The sequence below is a fragment of the Hirundo rustica genome, chromosome Z, assembly GCF_015227805.2.
Source record: "Hirundo rustica isolate bHirRus1 chromosome Z, bHirRus1.pri.v3, whole genome shotgun sequence".
Classification (NCBI taxonomy): Eukaryota; Metazoa; Chordata; class Aves; order Passeriformes; family Hirundinidae; genus Hirundo; species Hirundo rustica.
Genome location: NC_053488.1, coordinates 4,689 through 32,514, shown reverse-complemented (window position 1 = coordinate 32,514; position 27,826 = coordinate 4,689). Strand labels below are relative to the sequence as shown.

At 53.9% G+C, this 27,826-nt stretch overlaps 1 long non-coding RNA gene across 1 annotated transcript; it reads left to right on the top strand.

Moving 5' to 3' along the window:
* The first annotated feature begins 1,368 nt into the window (after window positions 1–1,368).
* Window positions 1,369–5,333, top strand: LOC120765548 (uncharacterized). Its single transcript, XR_005704453.2, has 3 exons — window positions 1,369–2,020; window positions 3,517–3,608; window positions 5,261–5,333. It is a non-coding gene; the product is annotated as an uncharacterized LOC120765548 (long non-coding RNA).
* Window positions 5,334–27,826: the final 22,493 nt, after the last annotated feature.

The following is a 27,826-nucleotide window of genomic DNA, read 5'->3' as shown; positions in this document are numbered from 1 at the left end:
CCTCTCCTGGCTGTGCTGAGACCCCTCCCGGGTGTGCTGAGGGTGCTGAGTCCCCTCCCGGGTGTTGCTGAGGGTGCTGAGACCCCTCCCGGGTGTTGCTGAGGGTGCTGGAACCTCTCCTGGGTGTGCTGAGACCCTTCCCGGGTGTGCTGAGGGTGCTGAGACCCCTCTCAAGTGTGCTGAGATCCCTCTTGGGTGTGCTGAGACCCCTCTCGGGTGTGCTGAGACCCCTCTCGGGTGTGCTGGAACCCCTCACGGGTGTACTGAGACCCCTCTCGGGTGTGCTGGAACACGTCACGGGTGTACTGAGACCCCTCCCGGGTGTGCTAAAGGTGCTGAGACCCCTCTCGGGTGTGCTGGAACCCCTCACGGATGTACTGAGACCCCTCCCGGGTGTGCTGAGACCCCTCTCGGGTGTGCTGAGACCCCTCCCGGGTGTGCTGAGACCCCTCTCGGGTGTGCTGAGACCCCTCACGGATGTACTGAGACCCCTCCCGGGTGTGCTGAGGCTGCTGAGACCCCTCTCGGGTGTGCTGAGACCCCTCTCGGGTGTGCTGAGGCTGCTGAGACCCCTCTCGGGTGTGCTGAGACCCCTCTCGGTGTGCTGAGTCCCATCCCGGGTGTGCTGAGGGTGCTGGAACCTCTCCTGGGTGTGCCGAGATTCTTCCCGGGTGTGCTTGAGGGTGCTGAGACCCCTCTCGGGTGTGCTGAGACCCTTGCTGGGTGTGCTGAGACCCCTGTCCGGTGTGCTTGAGGGTGCTGAGACCCCTCTCGAGTGTGCTGAGGGTGCTGAGATCCCTCTCGGGTGTGCTGAGACCCTTGCCGGATGTGCTGAAACAGTTCCCGGGGGTGCTGAGACCCCTCTCGGGTGTGCTGAGACCCCTCCCGGGTGTGCTGAGGGTGCTGAGACCCCTCTCGGGTGTGCTGAGACCCTTGCCCGCTGTGCCGAGGGGGCCGGAAGCCCTCTCGGGTGTGCTTGAACCCCTCCCGGCTGTGCTGAGACCCCTCTCGGGTGTGCTGGAACCTCTCCCGGCTGTGCCGAGGGGGCCGGAAGCCCTCCCGGCGCCGCTGCCGGCCGAGAGGCCGAACGCCCCGGGGGCCGCGGCGCGGGCCGGGCGCTGCGGCGGCGCCGATCCCCGCGGGCTTTGCGCGGGAACACGTGAGGGGCGCAGCGAGGGGCGGCGGGGTCCCTCCATCTTGTGAGCCCCGCCGCGCCGTCCCGCCCGCTTCCTCCCGCCCTCCTCCTCCTCCTCCTCCTCCTCCTCCTCCTCCTCCTCGTCATTGTCTGCGAGCGGCGGCGGCGGCGCTTATAAGGCGGCGGGCATTGCCCGGATGTGAGCGGCGGGCGATGCGGCTGCCCGGGCGGGATGCGATCGGCCGCGGCTCGGCGGGGGAGGCCGCGCTGCTGAGCCGGAGGAGGCGGCGGGCGCTGCTCTAAACTTGGACCAAGTTGGGGAACGGGCGGCCCCGCGCTCCCCCGAGGGGGGAGTCGCCTGGTTTGGTTTGTTTTTTTGGTGTTTTTTGGTTTTTTTTTTTCCGGGATTTGGGTATTTTTTGGGTTTTTTTGTTTTTTTTTTTTTTAAAGGAAGGACAAGGAGGGGGCAAGTCCCCGAGAGCCGCGGCGCTGCGAGCCCGTCACCATGTGTCTGTAAAAACAATAGGGCAAAAGTTGTCGGACCTTTTTTTTTTTCCTTATTTTTATTTTTTTCATTGGTTTTTAATTTTTTAAAAATTTTTTAAAAATCTAATTTATATTTTTTTGTGGTCGGTGGCCGGGCCCCCCAAATCCCAACAAAGCCAGGTGTAGTGTGCCTGTAAAGCTGTGGAATAACCCGGAGCAGGACTGACACTTTCCATACTTTTTGGTGGTTTTGGAGGGTCACACACGTGTGAGACAATAAAGCACTTTGGCAGAAGATTCCTCTCTTTTTATTTTGATTATTTTTATTACTTTTTTTTTTTTCTTTCTTTCTTTTTTTTCCCCCTTGGAATATTGTGAACATATTTGTGGCCATTTAAGGTAAAGTTCCAATTTGCTGTTAGACTAACTTGTCTGTGGTTTTTTTTTTTTTTAATTATTATTATTATTTTTTGCTTTCATTTTTATTTTTTGATTGAAATTGTCGATCCCGATGTGTTATTTGAAAAAAAAAAAAAAAAAAAGAAAGAAAAGAAAGTGCAAGTTCCGGGCTGTGTAAATCTATACATTGTATATACATTGCATAGACACGTGTGGGAGATACACCAAGGTGCGGACGCGGGGACTCGCTGCTTTATTTCCTACCGGAAAATGAACTCCGAGGAGTTCTTTCGAGTGGTGTCCGGCCTGCCAGAGGAAAATACGGAATAAAAGCGGCAGAAGGAAGGGCGAGAGGAAGAGGGGGGGCTGGCAGCATCCCCAAAAACTTGCGCGTAAATCCGAGGGGCTGCTTTTGCAAAGTTTGCGGCGATGCTCTGGGAAAATGGGAAAGCTTGGCGTTGGGAATCGAGCCGGGGGGAGGGCGGCAGCGAAGCGACCAAAACAAAGCGGGATTCTAGATTAAAAAAAAACCCCAAAAAATCCAAAATAAAAAGACGAAGGGAAGGGGTAATCCAAGAGGGGGGGAAAAAAAAAAAAATCTCGTTCCTTTCGGCCAAGCGGCCGCGTCACGTGCGTCCGCGGCCCCGTATAAACGCGTTGGCCATGTGTGCGCGAGCCGGGCGAAGCCGAGCTGGAAGCCTCGGAAAAGTGCGGCGGGAGCGGGCGGGAGCCGAGCGCGGAGCTCCATGAGCGGCGGCGCCGGGTACGGAGGCGGCGCCGGGGCTCGGCGGGCGCGGGGCTGGGCCGGGCTCCGCGCCCCTTCCCTCTTCCCTCTTCCCTTCCCTCGGCTCCCCTCCCCCCGGGCGCTGCCTCCGCACAGGCCCGAGCCGCTCCCGGGTTGTTGTCGGCCTCGTTCCCCCCCCTCTCCTCTCCGCAAATTAGGAATCGGGGCTAATTGTCCCCCGCTGCCCCCCCCTCCCCGTCCCCGGAACCTGCGCTTCGCCTCTCGCCGTGGCTTTTTTTCTTTTATTTTTTTTTTCCTCCTCGCTCTTTGCCGTTTCTGCCTCCGAAACGCTACTTTGCGTGGAAGAAGGAGAAGGGAAAAAGTTGGGAGCGGATGGCTGTAGTTTTCTTCTCTGGGATCCTCGTTGATTCCTCGCTGAACCTCCTGTTGCATAAATGATGCTCCGGGAGCGAGGCTTTGCCTGGTTTTTTCTCCTCCGGATTTGGGTTTAAGAGTGGATGTTCCCGGGTTTGGCTCGCCTCTTTGGAAATACAATATCGCCTTTTTTTTTTTTTTTCCTTGTTGGTTGTTTATTTGTTGTTGGTTTTTTTTTGTTTGGTTTTTTTTGCTGCCCCTCCATCTTTTTTTTTTTTTCCCTCCCTTCTTCTTCTCGACCACCCAACCCCCCCCGACCCCTCTCGAAAAAGCAAAATCCGACTGTGTTTCCTGCAAGGCTCGGGATTTCTGATTGCGGTTATTTCCATGTTTCTAGGTTTGTGTGATTTTGCTAAAATGCATCACCAACAGCGAATGGCTGCCTTAGGGACGGACAAAGAACTGAGTGATTTACTGGATTTCAGTGCGGTAAGAAACAACGGTGGAAATTAGCAACAGCTGTAAAAAAAAAATAAAAATATCTTCTAGCTGCTCCGTTAACAAAAAAAAAAAAAAAAAAAAAAATTCCAGCCAAAAAAAACCCCCAAACCCTAAAGCAACAAAACCAACCCCAAACTGTGCTCTAAGTGCATTGGGTAATTTTTAATCAGCAGCTAGAAGCATGGTAAATCTTTTTTTTTTTTCTCTTTTAAAAAAAAAAAAAAAACCCAAAAAACCAACCCGGAGTATTTTTAGCCTTTCTGATTGTGTGTGATGGGAGATGCAGGCGCGTTCGCAGCTTGGTTTCACGTCTCGGACGGCTCAAAGAATTCCTGCCAAAAGAAACGCCCCGAAAACTGACCATTTCTCATCATTCCGTCCTCCCGACATCGCGCTCGTGTCGCGCTTTAGGTTTCCGAGCCTCGTTGGCGCACCGGCTGATTAATTGCTAACGAGCCGCCGATATTCTCCTTCCCGTTCTTGCCTCGTTTCGATTTTGGCACACGGAAAGTGCAAAGAAATCCACCACCGCCTCAGTTTTAAAGTTTGCCCTGAAATCTCCTCTGCCTTCTGCCGGCCTCTAAACCGCTCCCACCTTCTCCTGCCGGGCCTAGCTGGGATTCGGGGGTGATTTTGGAAGGGAAGGGGGGGTTTTTGTCCCCCCGGGCCGCTTTGGAGGCCGAACGTTGCGCCGGACGCGTGCACTTGTCTAGTTTTGTCAGGCTCCCCCTCCCCCTCCGGCCCCTTCCTTCCTCTCCCCGTCCCCTCCCTTCCCCCCAATATGTCAGGAGTATCTCTCTATCCACTTAGTTATTTCTTTTAGGGAAGAGCTTTCGCTGGGAGAGGCAGGTCTGCTCCTGAAGCCCCCCCCCCTTCCCCCTGCGCGCTCCGGGCCGCCGCTGCTGCTCCGGCCTCGGCTTCCCAGGGATGGCTCGGGGAAGTTTGGCCGGGAATCGCAGCCTGCGGCAGCTTCGCGGCCCCCTCTCCGCTTCTCGGCGCGCTTTCCCCATTTGTTCCTTGGCTTTTCGCAGGCTCTGACTCAGGGAAGGTGCGTGTTATCCACTAGACACGTCGGAGAAGGGAGAAACCAATTAGGGTCGGAATAAACGCTGGGAAGAGAGAGAGAGAGAGGAGCGCGAGAGGGAGGGAGAGGGGGCGAGGAGCGAGCCTGGCTTCCAATTGCTCGGCGGGAGAGACGGAATGAGAATTTAGGGCAGGTGGCACTTTGCGTTCTTATTATTTGGGTTCCCGCGCGGCAGGCGGATCCCGGAGCGGGATGGAAGCGGACGTCGCCGCCTCGATGACCAAGGTCGCGACCCGTCCCAACTTTTTCCGCCTTTGTGGGCGGCCGGAGGGGAGCGAGCCCCGCTTCCTCGGCGGCCCGGAGAGCGCCGCCGGGCGCGGGCGCGGCTCGAAGGGCGCATCCTTCGGGAAGCCGGCGAGCCTCGGAAAAGCGGGACGCCGGCGCCGAGGGGCGCCGGAAGGAATCCGGACGCCTTCGCGGGGCTCCGGGGGCCGACGGTTCGGGGGAGAGAAACTCCTGAGGAATGCGCGAGGAACTTTGGACTGCCACCGCGCTGGGGAATCGCTTCTTTTGCCCTAGTAATGCCTCTTTGTTTTTTTTTTGGTTTTTTTTTTAGATGTTTTCACCTCCTGTGAGCAGCGGGAAAAATGGACCAACTTCCTTGGCAAGTGGACATTTTACTGGCTCAAGTATGTACCGTTCTTTTTGTTCCATCCGTAGCCAGAACGTTGGGATTTATTTATCCGTAGGCATTACCTTTGTTGTGGTGCTTTAATCTCTCGCGGGCAGCAGATTCGTTCGGATTGCGGCGGAATTATTCCTGGGCGCTGGTTCTTCTGATTCTGATCTATTCTGATATTATTGTTATTATGGTTATTTCCACCAGCCTGGGAGGTTTTTAGGGCACTGCCACGCGTTTCTGATTATTTAAAAAAACCCCCGGACTTCTCCTCTGTTTAATCATTGCTTAAGATTGTTCTGGTTTTACAGCAGATTTCTCTTTTTCCTGTAGTCATTTCAGCCTCGGAGAATTTTTTTATTTCCAGTTCCAAAGCCTCTCTTTGTCTGTCGGGGACGATAGTCAAAACCTCTGGTGTGCAAATGAGTTTTGTGCGTTAGAATTAAGGCAGAATGGAAGGCTGTTGCGGTTAAATAAATAACACAAGTACCCGGGAATAAGCACCGGGAAAAGAAGTCTTTAGGATCAGGGAGGGCTGCTTGCTGATGGAATATTTTTTGGGATTGAAAATATTCCGGCGAGTTTCTCTTGCTGCTTAAAGCCAGGGCATTTCGTTTGGAGACGGGAGAGTGTTTGGGAAGAGCTTCCTGAAATGTAGGTGCACGATTTGTTCCTTTGGCTGTGCTAGGGCCGACGGGCATCTCCCTAAAAACAGGAGCGGGGTGACAAAAGCCGTCTCGGAGCTCTCTGCGGTAGAACATGTGCGGACAATAATTGTCTGGCAACTCAAGTTTATGGAGAGGCTTTTACGTGCCTGACAAATGAGAACTCCCAAAGATCCCCGTGGCACGTTTCCCCGCTCTGGGATGCAGCTGCTTTTCCCTGCCTCTACGTCCAGGTAGGGAGTAGCAGTGTTTTCGATTCCCGGCCAATTCCACGTGCCGGCGCACCGGCCGGGAATTCGGGCACGGCTTTCCTGGGCAAACGCAGGGAAAGCCCTCGCTGCCGGGGGTTTCACACCTGATAGTGGTGGGTTTTGCTCAGTTCAAGGCTCCTCTTCTCTTCGGTGGGTGTTTTATTAACAGCACCGGCGCGTCGTTTGGCTTTTTCTCTCCGGTGCAGGGTTTCTTCTGCTCGGACCTCGCTCGGGTTTCTTCTGCTCGGTCTCCACCTAAACTCTCATTTTGTGCCTTTTATTCTATTCAGCCTTCCCAAATGACGGCCTGGGTTTGTTTTATCTTCGCCAGCTTGTTTATGTCGGGATACAGCAACTCGGAGAACTTTCCAAATACGAGCCGTAGGTTTGGATCCCGGTTTTTGTCCTTTTCTGACCGAATTTTTGGAGTGATGAGGCCGGGTCTAAAACCTCCACTCTCTCTGTTTTCACCGGAGAGGAGCGCGCGGTGGTCGTGCCAGACGAATCGATTTGTCGTGCTCGGAGCCCAGTCCGTGCAGCAACCACCGCTTGGGCCCGCAGCGAACGACTCCGGAGTTGTATTTAATAATTCCTCCTAAACCTCTTCTCCGGACTCCCTTGGATCGGGAGGACAAATCGGAGCAGGGAGTGATATCGGGGGGATTTCCACTCATCCTCACGTAGCCGGGAGGATGAGTTAACGAGCTGCAGGAAGTTAGGAGTAAGGAGATGGAGACCACTTAAAGCGACACCTGAACTCTGCCCCAGACGGAATTCCAGGAGAATTCCCTGCCCTCCCCGCTGTCTGGTGGCGGAGCACGGAGGGGAAGCTTGGCCAAGCGCCGTGCCTTGGTGCTCGTGTGCACAATGGCTGCGAGGGGTGTCTGTGGAAGGGAAAAGGGAGGGAATTTTCCACTGGCAGCATCTGCTGCTGCCTTATCAAATTGGGAATTTTGCAGCCGGTCAGCGGCGCTTCCCAAAAACTTGGGGGTTAATTCCCCCGGCTGCTCCCGGGCGCGGGGCGGACGCGTGGCCCGAGGATGGACCGGGTGGCTATTGTTTGTCCAGGCAGGGACGTGAGGAGCCAGGAAATCGGGATTGCGTCTGGGAGTACCTGGATGCTGCTCTAGGCAGCCCCATGAGTAAGAGCAGCCGTGGTCTGTTCTTCTGATGATGCGGATGGCTAACAGGGAATTGCACCATCCCGGTTTTCCACCTGGAAGTTCTCCCTCCCACCTTTAAACGTTCCTCTTTCGAACCAGATTTATTGAGATGCTCTGCGTTAACCCCGAACTTCTCTTCTAGAGGGGGAAAAAAAGCAGATTTAAAAAAAAAAAACAAAACAACCGAACCACCCGGCGCCCCAAAGTAATCCCAAGCAGGGAAGTGAAACTAAGCGGACTTTAGGAAGTGTGGGAATAATTCCTGCTTAGAGTCATCCCCGTGGCTTTTCCCTCAGCTAATCCGTGACGCCGTGTTGTGATTTGCGACGGAAAGTAAAGCCCCCGTTGCCTTTCAATCCGGAATTCCACAAACATGGCTTCTCCCCGTGGTCCGAGGCGGGGAGGGCCGCCGGGGGGGGGGGGTGTGGGGGGGGAAAGGAATGTAACCTGAGCTCCAGCCGTGACATTCCCAGGGAGCGGTTTTTCACATGAAAGGCTTTTGTCAGGCCGGGAAGGGACCAGGAGTTGCTGCTTGATGTTTGCAGGTGTTCGGCGCGGGGCGCTGAACCGAGGCCCGAGCCTCTGACCCGCGCTGGGAGAACCGGGGGAGGCTGGAGGGACGGGGAAGCAGAGTCCCCTGGAGCTCCCTGCGATTTAGATCGCGTTTGGAAAGTGATTTAATAGCTGTTACTTCCACCGCACAATGCACGCTCGTCGGGCCCAAGCGGGGGGTTCGCTTTTTTATTTCCCCTGCTTTCTTTGCCCTTTTTTTTTGCCAAAATCAAATTCGTCTTCTCGCACCCCCTAAAATTCGGGGAGGAGTTTGCGATCGCTCCCGCAGTAAATGTGGCTGAAATTTATCCTTGTTAAGGCTATGAAACGGAGAGATGATGGCTGGGGATGGGATTTTGGAGCGGCTTTTCCCCCCAAGAATTCCCCGGGTCTGTCGCATTTGACATATTTCGGTTTTTTATCCGTTAATCAAAGCCCACATCTTCCTGATTCCGTTCAGTTTCTGCTCCTGCTATTTAAAGGCTGGAATTTTACCTCCGTTGGGGAGCATCTGTTCTGGATTGCCCACTCTGTAGCTGTTTGAATAGCGTGTGGGTGGGAGCAGAATCAGAGAAAACCGGAATTTTTATCATTGGCCATTCCCGTGGCCCAGAAAAAAAGGGAAAAATCTCCAATCTTTGCCCTGACCAAATCAAGCAAAGTCCCTTTAAAGGATTTAAATCCTCGCTTTTCATTTTGCCATTAGTTTGATTAGGGCTTGGCCTGCATTAGAGCGACAAATTAATACATCTCTAACGAGGGAATCACAAATCCAGCACAGTTTAAATTCCTGGGTTTTTTTTTTTTTATTCGGGGTGTTCGGTGAGGAAATTAGAACGAATATTGTGGGGTTGTTTGTTTTTTTTTTTTAAGTACAGTCTGGTTTGGGAGCGTGGCCTGGTGGGAAAGCTGCAGGGTTTTGTTATTGTATGGAATTAAACCGAGGCTTTCCTGGGAGGATGTTCTGGAGCTGCTCAGGTGAGGCACACCTGGGATGCTGCTCTCAGCCTGCGCTCCAGGGAGGATTTGAGAAGCGAGGGATGCCTTTGGGGGCTTATCCTGCACAAATGCCATTCGAAAGAATAAAAAAGAGCCGGGGGGAAAAAAAACCAAAATGAGATTTTGGACTGAAAACCTGCTTTAGAAAAGGGAGCAGTGCCGCCGTGGCTCCGAAGGGGAGCCCCCGTTTTTCACGGGATGTGCCAGAGAAGAGGGAGAACGTTCTGGGGTTTGGGTGTTGGCTTGGCTGCGTCGCCCCGCGTTCCCACCTTTGCCTGGGTCCCGGGCCTGGCTCCTTTTCCTCCCCGAAATCCGCTCCTTCCCTATTTTCCACGGCTGATGTTTCGTAATTATGATGGAGAAGAAGAGGAATGCTGTTACCTCCCATCCCTGCAGCTATGTTTACTCGGGATCCTCCTCCCCTCCGAGCCCTATCCCAGGCACTTCCGTGGGGGCAGCGAAAGTTCCTCGCTCTGGGATTTGGAAACGGCCCGAGCCAGCCCGGAAGAGGAGCGGGACTCCGAGCTGCAGAGCAGAAATCCCGGATCGTACCCTCCTCCTTCGATCCCTCGGCTGTTTCTGGGAGCTCTGGGCCTGTCGTGGTGATCAACCAGAGAAACCCAGCTCAGTCCTTCCCCTCGGAGGATGGAGACGGGCGATCGGAGGTGTTTTTCTGGCATCCTCGTCAGGCCTCCGGAATGTTGTTAATAATTCAGAAATGCTCCGGGGCCGCGCCCAGCCAAATGTCACTTGGTGCGGGGACGCTCCGCTCCGCCTGCCCTTGCCAAGTTTCGCAGGAACCGAGGTTCTCCTTGTTCCCGGCGTCTGAGGGATCCTGGAACCCAGTGGGTTTGTTAAACCGGGGAACTTAGGCCTGGCTCGCAGTTCAGTGGGAGTGCAAGGCTTGCTCAGGGGATAAAACCAAACATGTGAGGTGAATTTGTTTTTGTCCCCTTGGATTTGTACTCCCAAATTCATACGGATTTTTGTCAGGGGCAAAAGTGCCTTCCGCCGCCCGAATTCCCAAGGAACGTGAATTAGGCACAAAGAATCCAAATTTTCATCCTTCATCACTTTATGTTTTTTGCTACTGCAGGAATAAAGTGATTTAATTTTTTTATCTCCCCCCTCACCCCACCCGTTGTTTAAAGAGAATTTGTGCATTACTTGGATATTTTCCTTATGTAGGAAGTCAAAGGATTTAAGCCCCTGCTTTGGGATCCCAGGAATGCTGTGAAGAAGCTGCTTGTTATTTTTCTATAGGATCGGCAAATCCCTCGCAGTATTTGTAACGGGGAAAAACTCAAATAGCGCAGGGGCAGCTAAACCAGGTGAACATATAGAATGGGATTAAGTTATGGAACTTTGTGCTGCTAATTGCTGAAATCTCTCTGGAATCCTGGAGCACTAAAAGCTGTCCTATAAACAGTTTTGCTTTGAGCTTCAAATGATTCCTTGAGCTTTTTTTCCCCTTCATCTGCTCTGATAAACAAAGTCCTTTTGGAAGCTTTACAGCTCAAACATTTCCTCCTCACGGTAAACTCCTCGTAGCTGGAAATTTGGGGCTCTGCAAATCCCAGGAAAAAGGGAGGAGGCCCCGGTGCCCTGTGGTTTTCAGGGGCCGATATCCTGATTTAAACCAGAGGGGCGGCTCTGGTTTAAAGCTCTTTTCCCGTTTAGCAGGGTGGAGAGAAAAGCCGGTGTGACCTGGGAATGTAGCACAGAAAATGAATCTAGGTGTATATTACAGCGTGTGCCATCTGCCAGTGCCTGCTCCGTGGAGCTCCTGCTCTGCCTCGTCCCGCTCCCTGCAATCATTGGATTTGCCTTTATTTATTGGGAAAGGTCCTCGCCAGATTCCCTCCCGCCCCTGATGGCAACGAGATGTGGAGAGGCCTCCACCGGTTTTTGCTCGTCTGGGAGGTGTCCTGTGCCCAAATTCCACCCCTGTGCCCTTCGCAGGTTTCCAGCCCGGAAATTCCTGGCCTGGTAACGCTCACCTGCTAAATTTTCATCTCAGAGCCATCGGCAGGCGAAACCCCCGGCAAAGCAGAGGGTCGGAATGCCCAAGTTCTCAATTCATTTTTAATTTAGGGTTTTTTTAAATGCTATAATGGAATTTCTTTTCCTAGCAAAGCCTCTTAAGAAAAAGTCAGAGAGAGAGGTTGGGGTGATTATTCCTTCCTCCCAGGTAAATGCCAGCCACTCGAGCCTACATCCAGCCAGGTGGATGGAGAAATGGGACGGTTTGGGTGGATGCTGGGAGCGTCGTCGGTGCTCAGTCACCACATCTTTGGAGCCTGCTCCTGGTAGTAAGCAGCGCGGCGTCCGTGTGCCATTGTTGGCAGCGCTGGTGCGCGTCCAGCCGGCATCGCGGAACCTGGCCGGCGCGCTCGGCCTGGCGTCGGCGGCCACCCTGGCACGGGGCGCGGAGCCCAGGCTCCCGGGAGAGGGGAAGGGCTCCGGCTCCGGGCTCGGAGCGACGGCAGGTGCCGTGCAGGATGCAGACAGCCAGCGCTCCTGGCAGCGTTCCCGGCAGCGCTGCCGCCAGCTCCGGCCCTTCCTGCCCTGTGCCCGGCTTCCCGATGGCAGGGCAGCGCTGTGCGTGTGTGTGTGTGGCACCCTGGGCTGGGGAATGGGGGGATGTATGTATGGGATCCCGTCACGCGTGTGTGGCGCCTGGCTTTGTACCCCCTGGCGCCCTGCTGGGTCGTGTGTGCCATGCTCGGTCACATGTGTGTGCTGTGTGTGGGTTCTGCTTCATCATGTGGCACCTGGCTGTGTCACGTGGGCAGTTAGGGCACCCTGCTTTGTCGTATACATGTGTGTGCGTGTGTGTGGGGTGCCCTCAGTCCCAGGGATGTGTCTGGAGACACGCTGCTTTGTCACACGCGTCGCTCTCTGTCACATGTCTCCATGGTTCCCTCTTAGTCACCTGTGTGCGTGTGTGTGTATCAATCCTGTGTGTGTGTGTGTGTGTGTGTGTATGTATCCATGCTCTGTGCGTGTGTGTGTATCCATCCTGTGTGTGTGTATCCATCCTGTGTGTGTGTGTGTGTATCCATCCTCTGTGTGTGTGTGTGTGTGTGTATCCATCCTGTGTGTGTGTGTGTATCCATTCTGTGTGTGTGTGTGTATCCATCCTGTGTGTGTGTGTGTATCCATCCTGTGTGTGTGTGTGTGTGTATCCATCCTCTGTGTGTGTGTGTGTATCCATCCTCTGTGTGTGTGTGTGTGTATCCATCCTGTGTGTGTGTGTGTGTATCCATGCTCTGTGTGTGTGTGTATCCATCCTGTGTGTGTGTGTGTGTATCCATGCTCTGTGTGTGTGTGTGTATCCATCCTGTGTGTGTGTGTGTGTGTATCCATGCTCTGTGTGTGTGTGTGTATCCATCCTGTGTGTGTGTGTGTGTATCCATCCTGTGTGTGTGTGTATCCATCCTGTGTGTGTGTGTGTGTATCCATCCTCTGTGTGTGTGTGTGTGTGTATCCATGCTCTGTGTGTGTGTGTGTATCCATCCTCTGTGTGTGTGTGTGTATCCATCCTGTGTGTGTGTGTGTATCCATCCTGTGTGTGTCTGTGTCTGTGTGTATCCCCCATCCTCTGTGTGTGTGTATCCATGCTGTGTGTGTGTATATGTGTGTATATCCACCCTGTGTGTGTATGTGTGTGTACATCCATCCTGTGTGTGTGTGTGTATCCATCCTGTGTGTATGTATCCTGTGTGTGAGTATCCTCCATGCTGTGTGTGTGTGTATCCATGCTGTGTGCGTATATCCATCCTCTGTGTGTGTGTGTATCCCCCAGCCCTTATGTATTTGTGTGTTCCATCCTGTGTGTGTGTGCTCCATCCTGTGTGTGTGTATCCCTCATCTCATACACGTGTGTGTGCTCCATCCTGTGTGTGTATCCTCCATCCTGTATGTGTGTGTGTATCCTGTGTGCGTGTGTGTATCCTCCATCCCATATATGTTTGTGTGTTCCATCCTCTGTGTGTATCCCCATCCCATACGTGTGTGTTTGTATGTGTGTATCCCCATCCCATCCGTGTGTGTGTGTGTGTATCCCTATCCCATACGTGTGTGTGTGTGTATCCCCATTCCATCTGTGTGTATGTGTGTATCCTCCATCCCATACGTGTGTGTGTGTATGTGTGTATCCCCATCCCATCCATGTGTGTGTGTGTATCCCCATTCCATCTGTGTGTATGTGTGTATCCTCCATCCCATATGTGTGTGTGTGTGTGTATCCCCATCCCATCCATGTATGTGTGCATCCCCATCCCATATGTGTGTGTGTGTGTATCCCCATCCCATCCATGTGTGTATGTGTGTATACCCATCCCATCCGTGTATGTGTGTATCCCCATCCCATATGTGTGTGTATGTGTGTATCCCCATCCCATACGTGTGTGTGTGTATGTGTGTATCCCCATCCCATCCATGTGTGTATGTGTGTATCCCCATTCCATACGTGTGTGTATGTGTGTATCCCCATCCCATACGTGTGTGTATGTGTGTATCCCCAACCCATACGTGTGTGTGTGTGTGTATACCCATCCCATACATGTGTATGTGTGTATCCCCATCCCATATGTGTATGTGTGTATACCCATCCCATATGTGTGTGTGTATCCCCATCCCATCCATGTGCGTATGTGTGTATCCCCATCCCATGTGTGTATGTGTGTATCCCCATCCCATATGTGTATGTGTGTATCCCCATCCCATCCGTGTGTGTATGTGTGTATACCCATCCCATACGTGTGTGTATGTGTGTATCCCCATCCCATACGTGTGTGTGTGTATACCCATCCCATATGTGTATGTGTGTATCCCCATCCCATCCGTGTGTGTATGTGTGTATCCCCATCCCATCCATGTGTGTATGTGTGTATCCCCATCCCATACGTGTGTGTATGTGTGTATCCCCATCCCATCCATGTGTGTATGTGTGTATCCCCATCCCATCCATGTGTGTATGTGTGTATCCCCATCCCATCCATGTGTGTATGTGTGTATCCCCATCCCATACGTGTGTGTATGTGTGTATCCCCATCCCATACGTGTGTGTATGTGTGTATCCCCATCCCATCCATGTGTGTATGTGTGTATCCCCATCCCATCCGTGTGTGTGTGTGTGTGTATACCCATCCCATATGTGTATGTGTGTATCCCCATCCCATACGTGTGTGTATGTGTGTATCCCCATCCCATGTGTGTGTGTATCCCCATCCCATCCGTGTGTGTATGTGTGTATCCCCATCCCATGTGTATGTGTGTATCCCCATCCCATACGTGTGTGTATGTGTGTATCCCCATCCCATACGTGTATGTGTGTATCCCCATCCCATACATGTGTGTATGTGTGTATCCCCATCCCATACGTGTATGTGTGTATCCCCATCCCATACGTGTATGTGTGTATCCCCATCCCATACGTGTATGTGTGTATCCCCATCCCATACGTGTGTGTATGTGTGTATCCCCATCCCATACATGTGTGTGTATGTGTGTATACCTATCCCATATGTGTGTGTGTGTATCCCCATCCCATACGGGTGCGTGTCACGCCGTGTTCCCAGCCCGGTGTAGGTCAAACCCCAAACCAAAGCCCTCTGCAGTATCGAGGTCGCTGCGATCGGGATTTCTGCCGGGGATCCGCAGGGCTCCGTGAATGGGACAGCACGGGAACCTCTGGGTTCGTCCTTGGGCACGGCTGTAATCCCTGAGAAAACAGGGCTTGGCGTCTCTTCGTGCTGCAGTAGCTCAAAATCGCGCTCGCTCCCGGTGCCGTTTGCCTGCCCGCGCCGCTCCTGAAAATTTGGGATTGTGCTTTTCCCTTGCCTGTGCATTTAAATGCGCTCGACCTCTTTGATAAATAACCGCTCCCGAGCTTTGGCGATATTAAATCCAGCTAAATAAGATTCCCCGTGGAATATCGAGGCTCTAATTGAATCTCGGGGGTTCTGGGCCCGTTCGCAAACAGCCTTTGAGTTGTTTTTGTTCCTGACGTCAGCCCAAGGCTTGATTGAATTACGGCCTCGCACTGCGGGAGCACCTGCCGGGGCCGCCGCTCTGAAGGGTCCGGCAGCGTTTCCAGGGCAGAAGTTTGCGGCTGGAATACCAACTTCCAGCCCGGGAGCAAAGCTGGCACACGCAGATAACCTCCCTGGGCTCTCCCCTCTGCCGGGCGCTGCTCCTTGGGCGCGTCCCTGTCTGAGCAGGGAGGAGAGGCCGGAACGTTGGCACGCGACGAGAGGACATCTGTGGGATTTCAGGGACAAAGACAGGCAGGGAAGGACGGGGCTGGGATTCCGGCGGCACGAGGCTGTCTTGGGGGGACTTTGGGAACGCCTGGGAGCGCAGGCTGAGGCTTCCGTAGGGCACGGCCGAGTTTTCCTCGTTTTTGTACGGGAGAAGTGGCAGCAGGGAGTTTGGGAGAGGAGCGGGGATGGGGCTCCTGGTAAAGCAGATGCAGCATCAGGGATGGAATTGGCCTGAGAGCTCGAGGAAGTTTTACCTGCCTTCATCCACAGCAGCGTCCGAGCTCTCGGCGCTCCCGCTTTTCCCGGATCCGTGGTTTTCCTTGGATTGTGCACGAGATGATGTGTGAGGGCCCGAGCAGAGCCCAGACGATTCTTTATTCGGGGTGGGAGTTGTCAGCAAGCGTCGCTTCACTCGGCTTTTCTGTCCCTGATCCCTTTGTTGATTTTATACTCTTTGGAAACATATACTTACTTAGGAAATCCTGCATCTTGTTGGGTAAACAGAGGAAAATTCCCGTTCCTAAAATTAGCTCTTTTGTAAACACCACAAATTAGAGCAGTAATTTATGACCCGGCGCGTTACCGAACGGACATCGGGCTTTTCCCTCTCACTGACATTCCCTGTTCCAAATACGCAGCTATTTGTTTGTAAATCTGATTTATATGCCACGTATTCTTTGTTCACATTCCATATCTATTTTCCCCCGTTTTTATTCCATAGATCCCTTTCTCAACCCGGCATCTCTGCATTATGGAGGGGGCTTTAATTAGCGGCGGCGCGTTGGAGCTTTGCTTGAGAGCTTTGGTCAGCGTGGAGCGGCGATGCTGCCCACGGCAGGGCCAAATCCTGGGAAGGTGTTGCCATCCAGTTAGGAAGTTAACCTGGAAGGACACCCAGGGTCAGAAGGGAAAGGCAGAGCTCGGCTTTTATCCTCTCCTTGCGCGCGTCGAGGCGGTGAAACCTTTACCCGGGGAATTATTGGCGTTAAATTGTTCCTTTTTCCTTTGAGCCACCCCACCCCAGTTTGGCCGAAGCGCCAGGATATTGTCAGATCGAAAGGAAATTTATGGAGAACGTAGATGAAGTGACTCAGGACGGGAAAAGCCCTTCTTTATGTGGGAGCTGTGAGGCAGAATCGGGGTGCTGGGGACAGAACCGAGGTTTTTGGCAGCACAGAGCCGCAGCCGAAGGCTCTGCCGTTTCTTTGTGAGTGTGATACACATCCCAAACCCGAGGCTTCTCCTGCGTCCAGCCCGTGGGCTTGCCTGGATGTGACTGAGGCACCCACTCCTGCCCCCTTAATCCCAACCTTCTTGTCTAAGTCTTGTCTAAGGTGCAGAAAAAGTTCTTTTTTTACCCTTTAGGAGGGGAGGAAGGAAGTGAAACTCCCTGCAAGCCCGAACTGAGCAGCTAAAATCATTTTTATTTGCATTTTTCCACTCCCGGAATCCCCCTCCCTGCGAGCGCTTGTAGCCATCAAACCCAATATCTGACTAGAAGGGGAGGATGAGTTCTATTAAATATTATATCGAAACTTTTAACTAGAGATAAAACTGGTTCCAGACGTCTTTTGAAGTGTAAAATAAATCCTGCGGCTCTCGGGCACAACGGTGATGTTGATAAACAGGGCAGGCCCTAATGGCGAGTTGTTCTTCCCTTAATCCAAAAGAGCAGGAGCTTAAACAGAAAGTGCAGGATTATAAAAGAAGCAGCTTTATTCCTTTTTTTTTTTTTTTTTTTTTCATTTTTTAGAAGAGAAACTTGTTTCCTCTTATTCAGCTCAGTGCTGGAAAAATCAGCCTGTGGTGGACGGAGCCCTCGCGGGGAACAGGGACGGGCGAGGGCTCGCCGGTGCCGCCTGTTCACTTTGGGAATTTTATTCAGCATATTTAGAGATATTTTGCCGGTTTCAGCCCCCTGCCCTGCCCCTTGCTGTCGGAAAAGAGCCGCTTCGGGAGGGAGTCACCAGCAAACCGGGATAATCTGTCCGGCACGCTCCGAATTCGATCGGAAAAGGGCAAAAAAACCCCCCAAAAAGCTGAATGAGGACAGGAGCGAATTCAAAGCTGAGAGCTGACGGGGATTGCAGGCAGAGCATTGTTCCGGGAGCCAGGGAAGGGAAGGGAAGGGAGGCCGGGCTGCTGGCTCGTGTCACAGATGGCACCCATCTCCCCGCTGCCACTCGGATCAAACGCTGGCATCTCGATCGAGCATCGAGCGGAAGCGTCGAGGTGCCTCCCTGCAGATAAGGAGGCTTTATCTCCCTCCAAGATAAGGGTTGGAGGTGTCTCTTTCAAGGGATCCGAGTTCATCCCGCTTGGAAAGCCGGCTCCGGCACGGCGGCCCCGCTTGGCGGTGGCTGGAGTTAGACAGGATGAATCCCACCCCAATGTCCCCCTATTGAAATCCCCAATTTGGGGGAGTTTGGGTCGGGTTTTAGACCTCCCCCCGAAGGCCTCCGCTGTCTCTGGAGGAGATGCCGGGCCGTGGCGTTTTCCCTTCTTATTTAGGGATTTCTTCCGTTCGTGCCATTTGTTAAAGAGCGCCGCTGCGCTCGGCATCGTGCTTTTCCGAGGGTTAATTGGTTCCGGTTGCAGAGTTAATTGATTTCGCTTGGCTCCCAAGGAGGAGATGTGAAATGGAGGCCTTTCCCAGGGTGACACTTCCCGGGAGAGGCGAGCACCTCCTCTCCCCTTCCTGCGAGGTACAGTTCTCCTTTGGACCTCGAGAGAGGGGAGATCTGCCTCCTCACCGTTTGCATCTCATCCTAGAAAATTCCTTCCAAGTGCCAGGGAGTCTCTGCGCTGCTCGACATCCCCGCCATGAGCGGCTTGGGATTCGCTTCCCGGGCGGTGACTAATGGCAACGGATTCCAGCTCGTTATTCCGACACTTTTCGCTCGGTCCCGGCTCTGCCTTCCATCCACGAGAGCTGTTCTGCCCTCCCGAAATCGTTGGGATAACTTCATTTTCCCCAGCTAGAAAAGGGTTTGGATCTTTAGAGTTTTCCTGAGAGGACTTTCAGGAAGAACTTCTCATTCGGTGACGGTTCCGTATGGAATCGTCAAAAATTTGGGCAGCTCGCTGCCTAATCCTGGATTTAGGAATTTTTTTTTTGGTGTCTGTCTCCCTTGGAATTCTGGCAAACAGCTATTTCCCTTTGTCATTAGAGGCAGCTAATTAACAACTCTGGGAAAGATAACGTGGGAAATGCTATCTGGGCACTGCAGCTTGGGAACTTTGACTTTCCTTTCCTGGAGTCCCGGAACGCTTTGGGACTTGACCACTCGCCTTGTTCTGACCCTCATCCACTACCCCAGGCTGATTTCTGGGAATAAAGATGTGCTCCAGCTCCACATTTTTCCCTTTAAAAAAAAATATATATATTCCCTGCCATCCTTCTCACCGGTGCACGTTCTGCGTTTCCTTGGCCTAGCGTTCAACAGAAACATATTTTAAAAAAAAAAACAAACCCAGGGATATATTCCCCCACACCGCATCATCCCGATCCGGCGTAAGCATCTGCGGTTGCGAGTGCACTTCATTTCACCTAATTAAGTTATTTAGTCATTTACACATTAGCGATGTACTGCAGATTCCTCTCTGACAGGAGCTCCGTGTAATCACAGCCCGGTTCTCCTGCTCCGGCAGGGCCGGGATCATCGTTCTGACCCCAAAGCCACGGGTGAGAAACGCCAGGGGTTGGTGAGGCCCAGTTCAGGGACGGCTCTTGGCCCGGATTATCTTCTCCCAGTGTGGAGAGAGAGGGAGGCTCCAAAGGCAAAACCTTTCCAAGGCTGGGATTCCTGAAATTAAGAAGGCACAGCCCTATTTGTTTGGGTTTTGCTCCCGGATTTTGGTGGTTTCCTGATGGATCTTCCCGAGGTTTGGTGCCCGTCCGTTGCTTCCTTCCAGCATCAGGGCTCCTCCTCAGTGATGCCGGATTCTTCCCCGGGAGGGTGGCTCAGAGCAGCTGTGGCTGCCTCTGGATCCCTGGAAGTGCCCAAGGCCGGGCTGGACAGGATTTGGAGCAGCCTGGGGTGGTGGAAGGTGTCCCTGGACCTGATCAAAAAGAGCTGTGGATGCATATGGAAATAACGGGGTAAAAGCAGGTGCTTCTTGCAGATTTTGCTCTGCTTTGAACCCCGTGCTGTCCGAACTCCGAACGTGAGGACCGACTCGCCCGGTTCCCTGTCACGCTATCCGAAGGGAAATATCCCCGCTGGAAAACCAGAGAGCCTAAGTAGATCTCTTTGGTCTCACAGGCAGCCCATTAATTTGCTCAAATTAAATATTATCTTTAAATATTGCAAGGTTAAATGTCCACTGATAATGGATTTAGACGGCCATTAAGGTCTAATTGCTCCCTAATGGAGTTGGCCAAAGACATTTATTTGATAGAACTTCTTGAAAAGGGACTAAAAGCACCAGGAGGGTTTTTGGTTTTGTTTTTTTTTTTTTCCATATCCACGTAGGAGATTAAATTCCATTTTCATTTAACGCTGTGGGACCTGGTCTGGAGAATCCCAGAATCGCTGAGGTTGGAAAAGACCTCCAAGGTCATCGAGTGCCACCTGCGAGCCGTTGTCAGGCAGGAAGAGATTCCGGAGTGGCCGGAACACGCTGGGAGGATGATCCCACCTTCCTCCTCCTCCTCCCAGCTCCTGGGCTGGAACAGGGAACGGCCTCGAGCTGTGCCAGGGGAGGAATCAGCAGGGATTTCCTCATGGGAAGGGGCTGCAGCCTGGTCTGGGAGGGGATCCTGCAGCTCTTTTCCAGCTGAAGTGATCCTGAGTTATCCTAGGCTGCGCCTCCCATCCCGTGCAAGGCTCCTGCTCGGTTTCCAGCCGTCCTGCAGGAGTTCTTTATGGCAGGAAGGAGATAAATATCCGTGCTTTCTTGGGGAGCGGCTCGCGTTTCAAGCCTGGAAGGGCCTTCATCGCCAGGAGATGTTATCCTGTAAATGGGATGTTTTTCTTTTCCAGCCATGTTTAATGAGATCCTATCCGGGAAAAGACTTCCTTAAAAGAAAGGGAGATGCTGCTCTCCCTGTCACGGTTTTATATCAGCAATTAAAACGTCTCTGGGACCACGGCCCTGCTTGGCTTTTGCCTTTTCCGTGCAGTTCGTGTCATGGCAATAGTGAGTCGGGCAGAGTTGCGCTTCCTTTTCCCTGCTCTGAATCTCCTGAGAGAAAACAAGAACCAGGGATTCGGAATTCATTAGAAGATGCATTCCGGAAAGATTCGGCCTTTATCTTCTCGCTTTCCCCAAAAAAATACTGCGGGAGTCCACGCATTTTAATTCCTGATGCTTTCCGCTCCAAACCTTTGGGCGGATTTCGCCTCCCTTCGTAGAACCCTGACACAAATCCTGGGGTTTGTGTCTCACGGATTAATTAGTGGGACGAGGCTGTGCTGCGTGAGCAGGGCCTCCTTACTCCGTGCTTCCCCTGCACAAAATGCTGGGGTAACAAACCTGAATCCAGTGGAAAAGTTCCTCGTGCAGGAGGAGTTTGCAGCTTACAGGGAAAAAAAAACCCCTGTGGTGTGTCAGGGTTCGGAGCCACAGCGAGGGACCCTTGGCTTCCCCTCGGGCTCCAGCCAGGAAGGCAAGGAAGGGAAACGAGCAGGGATGGTCTCGAAATGGGGAAAAAAATCTGACAAAACCCGCCAAACAAACAGACCTCTGAACAGGGATTTTGTCCTTCCAAGAGGAAATCCAGGGGTGGGTTTCTTTGGGAGAGCTTTTCCCTCTTTTCTCCTCCCTTTGCTGCTCCTCGCCTTTGGCCCGCTGATGCGGGTGCATTTTGGGGGTGTTCCCAGTGGGCAGCAGGGAGAAGGAAACCCGTGCTTTCCATGGCTTTCCACGCTGGGCTCCGCTCGCACGGAGGAGCGGGACGAGGAGCAAACAGGAAATCCCTGTTTTGCACGGACCCTGTGCTTTGTCTTGGCGCCCTTTACTTCCAAAGCTTGGGAGTCAAAAAATGGGAAGCGGGAAGCCAAAGCTCCTGCTCGCTTCCCTTTTTTAACCGTTTCCCGGGACCGAGGAGAAGATTCCCGAGAAAACGAGGTGGATCCCGGTAAAGCGGGGCCTTCCGTTTATTTAGCTGGAAAATCGGTGCCTCTGTGGGCTGGCTCTGAACTCCAACCTCCTTGCGAGGGAGCGGAGCCGAAACAAAAGAGGAGGATCCTTCCCCAGGAGCTTCGAACGGGAATCTAAAGCAGGGCAGAACAGATGGATGGCCAGATTGGGGAGCCCGGGAAAACAAAGAGCCGGTATTGTCGGGCAGGAATCATCCCGGCGCCTCACCAAACCGCGGCTGGCAGGAAGGGGAGAGGAGCTCTCCTTTCCTGCTCGGGTCCCCCCAAACCGCTTCTTCTCGGGGGGAAAAAAGGCCGTGAGTCGGCGCGGGGTTATGGATGTTTGGGGGGGGGCGTCCGAGGGTGTGCTGTGCCTTCCTCTGCTTCCCGGTGCCCACGCCCTGAATGGCTCTCAGCATCCGGCAGTGGCCCTTCCCTAGAGAGCCCTGCACAGCCTCCTCTCCTCTCCTCTCCTCTCCTCTCCTCTCCTCTCCTCTCCTCTCCTCTCCTCTCCTCTCCTCTCCTCTCCTCTTCCTCTCCCTCCTCTTCCTCTCCTCTCCTCTCCTCTCCTCTCCTCTCCTCTCCTCTCCTCCTCCTCTCCTCTCCTCTCGGCAGGGACAATGGAGAAAACGAGCCGCAACGGGAGGGCGGCGTTTGAGGCTCGGCCTTCTGCAGCTGCTGGTGCTGCTGGTGGAATGTTGAATAGCCTGGGATTGGCAGCGCTCACCCGCTCAAACTCCGGAGAAAACCACTCCAAACGTTCCGGCGCTTCTCCTTCTCCGCGCCATTTTCCGCCCGGGCGCTGGAGAAAAGGAGTTCTCTGCCGGGAAGCGAACTGAGAGATGCGCCGGTGGGGCTGGGACAAACGGAATCCAACAAGGAAGGCTTTATGCCTTGGCACACTGTGGACCAGGCCCGTCCTCCGGGGGAAGCGGGAAGGTGCTCCCAAAATCTCGGGTGGCAAAGGGAAGCCAGTAACGTTTCATTCTTTGGGTCAGGAGGCGCGGAACGCTTTGGGATGGGAAGGATTTTAAGGATCACCCCGAGTTTCCACGTTGCTCCAAACCCCATCCAGCCTGGCCTTGGACACTTGCAGGCCAGGACTTTGCTATTCCTTTCCCTCTTCCTCCTCCTCAGACGCTCCTTGGGAGTTGTTTCTTGCCGTCCTTGGAAAAAAAACCCGAAATGTTGGAACAGCGTTAAGTGTGTTTCTGGCAGGAAGGCTGGAAAAGTAAAGCCGGGGCCGATCCGCTGGAGGGAGTGATCAAGGCAGGATTGTTAAATCCCGGGAAATTGCTAATTCATTGATTTTTCTCACCTAATTTTGATTTCTGGTGCCACCAGGACCCGAAGCCGAGCGAATGGCTGAGAGCTGATTTGCATCTCGCAGGAACTGGAGGCACAGGACACAGGGAATGGTTCCTACTGCCAGAGGACAGGGCTGGACGGGATTTGGGGCAGGAATTTTGTGCAGGAATTGTTCCCTGGGAGGCTGGGGATGAGCACAGGAGACAGGGAATGGTTCCCAGTGGCAGAGGGCAGGGCTGGATGGGATTTGGGGCAGGAATTTTGTGCAGGAATTGTTCCCTGAGAGCCTGGGGACAAGGACAGGACACAGGGAATGGCTCCCAGTGCAGAGGGCAGGGCTGGATGGGATTTGGGGCAGGATTTGAGGCAGGAATTTTGTGCAGGAATTGTTCCCTGAGAGGCTGGGGATGAGCACAGGACACAGGGAATGGTTCCCAGTGCAGAGGGCAGGGCTGGATGGGATTTGGGGCAGGAATTTTGTGCAGGAATTGTTCCCTGGGAGGCTGGGGATGAGCACAGGACGCAGGGAATGGCTCCCAGTGCCAGAGGGCAGGGCTGGACGGGATTTGGGGCAGGAATTTTGTGCAGGAATTGTTCCCTGGGAGGCTGGGGATGAGCACAGGACACAGGGAATGGTTCCCAGTGCCAGAGGGCAGGGCTGGATGGGATTTGGGGCAGGAATTTTGTGCAGGAATTGTTCCCTGAGAGGCTGGGGATGAGCACAGGACACAGGGAATGGCTCCCAGTGCAGAGGACAGGGCTGGATGGAATTTGGGGCAGGAATTTTGTGCAGGAACTGTTCCCTGGGAGGCTGGGGATGAGCACAGGACACAGGGAATGGTTCCCAGTGCCAGAGGGCAGGGCTGGATAAGATTTGGGGCAGGAATTTTGTGCAGGAATTGTTCCCTGGGAGGCTGGGGATGAGCACAGGACACAGGGAATGGCTCCCAGTGGCAGAGGGCAGGGCTGGATGGGATTTGGGGCAGGAATTTTGTGCAGGAATTGTTCCCTGGGAGGCTGGGGATGAGCACAGGACACAGGGAATGGCTCCCAGTGGCAGAGGGCAGGGCTGGATGGGATTTGGGGCAGGAATTTTGTGCAGGAATTGTTCCCTGGGAGGCTGGGGACACGGACAGGACACAGGGAATGGCTCCCAGTTCAGAGGGCAGGGCTGGATGGAATTTTAGGTGGGATTTTGTGCAGGAACTGTTCCCTGGGAGCCTGGGGAAGCTGCCCCCGTGTCCCTCGGTCCTTCCTGCCGATGGCAGCGGGCGCAGGGCGCGGGGCGAGGTCAGGCCGGGCGACGTCGCTGTCCCCCTGCTGCTGGGTCAGGGAGGTCACAGCCAGTTCCCAGCTCCTGGGAGCGGCTCGGCGGTGACAGAGAGGATCCAGGGCCCTTGGCACAGGCAGGCCTTGTCTTGGAGCCGGCTCCCTTTCCATTCCAATCCTGCTTTTCCTCCTGCGGGAGCGGCAGACTCGTTGGAGACGTTCCAAACTTAAACAGATGTGAATAAGAGCCTGGGCTAGGAATGTGCTTTGGGGTTTGGGTTTTTTTTTTTTTTTTTTCCTGTCTATTTTTTTTTCCCTTTTTCATTTTTTTTTTTTTTTTGGGAACACCCACCTAAGTGCACCTTGCTCTCTGTGTGTGTGTGTGTGTGTGCAAGGGCTGATTGAATCAATCCCTGGCTCCGTGCCGCTCCGGTTCTCTACCGGCCGGATTTCCGCAGGCACCGGGGCCTGGATTTGCAGACGGGGATCTAATAGGATTTTGGGAAGCACAGAGCTCCTTTGTTGTGGATGTGTTGCGCGGTGTCTGGAACACCCTGGGCTGGCAGAAGGTGTCCCTGCCCGTGGCTGGATCGGCCTGAAGGTCCCTTCGTAGGAGATCCTAAACGCCGACCTGCCCCTTTAAATCCCTCTCCGAGGTTTGGCTTTGAACCCGAAACCCAGGGAAAAAAACAACGAATGAAATCAGTGGCAAAAGTGACCGAAGGCGGGCGAAAACTCGGCTCGCTGCGGTTCGATTCATCTCTGAAACGAGCCGGAGACTCGCGAATTTTCCCAAAGTGCCATGGCAACATTCGGCTCTGTTTTGCAGCTTAGGAAATGTATTTTTGGAACTCCTGACTCACCCCCTCCAATATTTCTGCGTTTCCTTTTGCTTTCGTGCCGCGATCCGGCAGGAAAAGGGGAGCGGCTCCCTGCTGGTTTGCGTCGTGTGCTTGACTGGGAGCGCTGGGACGGGCTCCCCGCGGGGATCGGAGCTCCAGCCTCTGGTCTCCAGGGGGCTGGAGGTGAGGCAGAAAGAAATCTCCCGGTTAAGGCGGAAGGAGGTGCCAGCTTTCCCGGCGCTCTCGGGCAATCGTGGCATGCTCTGGCCCCCGAGGGGTTTTAAGGGACAGCTTTCACTAGGCCGGGTTGTTCCAAGCCTGGCTCCAGCCCCCGGGAGAGCCGGGGGATGCACACCTGAGAAACGGCCAGGGAAACCGAGGCAGCGCAGGGCCTAGTTTCTGTGTGCTGGGTGTAAATTCTGACCACAATTCAAATTTCCTGTTCTCCCCCGGTGCTCCTGGGGAGTACGGGCAGGAGGATCTCGGTAGTAAACACCGAGCGCTTCTAACTGCCTTTTTGCCTCGCTTGTTTTCCCGGCGAAGTCTTCCCTCTTTGTCGAAATTCGAGGGAAGAGAAACATCTGAATTTTGATTCAGGAGGAGACACCGAGCGCAGCCAACAGCATTTTATAGCTCCTTCCACTTTAATTTGGGAAGCAGCCTATTTAAATATGCTAATGGTATGCACAGCCATTGGAACAGAATCCAGGCTATAAACTTCCCACTGCGAGCAGGAAAGCTGCGGCTGCCTCCCGACATGTTTGCCAACTCCTTTATTAGGAGTTTGCTATCAAATCCTCCCGGACAAAGGTCACGGGAAAAGGAGCTGGAGGTATCGAGCGGGCTTATTTCCGACCTTCCAGGTTGTCTGCTGGATTTGCGGTCGGGTTCCCCGGCTTTGCGCCGTTGCGGAGCGGTTCGGGATTTTAAGGATCCCCGCTTCCACTGACGGGGGCGCCTCCCGCTATCCCAGGTTGCTCCAAGCCCCGTCCAAGCTGACCTGGGCTGAGCTTAAAACCGAGCTCAGCCTTTGAGCCCCGCTTTTTGTGCGTCGGCTGTGCCCCCGAGCGCCTCTGCAGCGAGAGGCGTCGCGTCCCTGCCCGGGAGCTCCGGTAATTCCGGATTAGAGGAGTCATTAGCGCCGACGGGGGTTTAATGCCGGATCACACGGAGCCCGCAAAGAGTTTCCCTTCCTGCGAGGGGGAGGCTCCCTAATTAACGAACTCCCGAGGATCAATATCGGCGCTCTGATCAATTTGCTCCCAAATCGTCTTTATTTTCCCGGCGCTTTATAGACGAATGTGTCATGAGCTGCCAAAGCGAGGAGTGTGCCCAGATTTGGCACCCAATTATTTTCCAGGGGTAATTAACGGGGAGCTGGAGCTCCCTGGCGGATCCCTGCGCCGCCTGTACTCCGGATTTGGTTTTCATTTTGTCTCCCTGGAACCGGGGATGGATCTGTTCATTTCTAGCCGTGTGTAGTAAACCCTGAGCTCGGTCCTCGGAGCGAACTCTGGATTTCCTGTGTAAAATGACAGCAGGGTACCTGGTTAAATCTCCTTCCCTGCGCCCAAACTGCACCTCCCTTGGCTGCTGGGGAAGGGGGGGAACAGGAAATCCCTCGGGAGCGTTGCTAAATGCAAGCCCGGCTCCCGAGGAAGAGTTGGGGGTGCAGAGAGGAGGCTTTGGACTTAATCCTGCAGAGAAAGTTGGGAAGCAGAGCAATTAGGAAGGGTTGGAGGAGAGACAGTGATTATTGGACTTTGTGACAGGAAGTCGTTGAGAATTTCCTGAAAGGGCTCGAAGCCGAGCGGATCCGCATCGTGCTCGGAGGTTTGGGACCGCTGAGATATTTATAGGAGAAATCCAAGGGGTTGCGTGTGGTTTCCATTATCCAGATTTCCTATAAAAAATAAATACGCAGCCAGCTCGGGGCTGCCTTTGCTGCTTTGGGCTTTGGGGAAGGCAGCTCGGGTATCCCTGAGTTCGGGCGGCTCTCCGGCATCATCCCTCCATTCCGAACGGATCGAGACGATTTCTCGTGGGAAAATCGGGGCCGATTGGGATTTTATTTACGCGGGACTTAATCAAGAGCGGCTTCGCAAGGACTGCTCCTTACGTTTGGGACGGGGCTTGGAGCGAGGAGGTCGGAAGTCCCTGAAACTGAGGCCTCAGCTGATCCTATCCATGGAATTTTCCAGTAAATTCGGGGTGTTTTTAAGCCAAATCCCTCAAGTTGTTTTAACAATTAATCTAAAACATATTAATTCTCGTTAATGCTCCTCTCCTCACAATGGCTTTTGTTTGGCTCCCGGTTGTGCCGTGTGTAAACTTCCTCGCGAGCTCCTCTTCCCAGCCTGGATTCAGCCCTAAAACCTCGCTCCGCCTTCGGGCGCTCCGAGTTTGTTTTCCCATCCCAAAGGAATTCCTCCGGCTCCGCATCTTCGGGGGCAGCAGCTCGCACCCCGAGGCGAAGCGCTCGGCGATTCCCGTAGGGATCCAGCGCGCCTGGATGCCATTTCCTACGGCAGGAAATTCCAGGCTGGGCCGGGGGGACGAGTTTAAAACCCTTCCAAACCCGAAGAGTTCCCCCGTCGTGCGAGGGATTTGGCGCGGGGTGGATCCGCCAGCGCGCGGCAGGACGCGGGGAGCGCGGGAAGGAAGCGCCCGAAGCCTCGGAAATGAGGCGCGTCCTGCCGTTATCGTGCTCGGAGCCCCGATCCCGCGGGACCCCGGCCCGGGGTTCCTTTGGGTCGGGAAACGCGGTCGTGTCGGGGAATTCTGCTTGATTTGGGATGGCGGGGTGAGCCGTGGGCAGAGCCACTTCCCTCTACCCTGCTCAACCAGCCTGCCACGGGATTGATCCAGAACAGAAAAGCCAGGAGAAGGGAGCTCCGTGAATTCCAGAAACGCAGACTAAGATCACCTCAGACACATCCCACAGGCAGGAGTCACTGAGTCTGGGAAGAGTGAGTCAGCTCTTCCCATTGCCCACGCTGGTTTGTGGGTTTTTTTATTCCGGTAGCCGAAGGGATCCGGGATTAAACGGTTCCTTGGCGGCGCTGACATCAAGTCAGCTTTAAAGATCCGTGTCCTAAATAA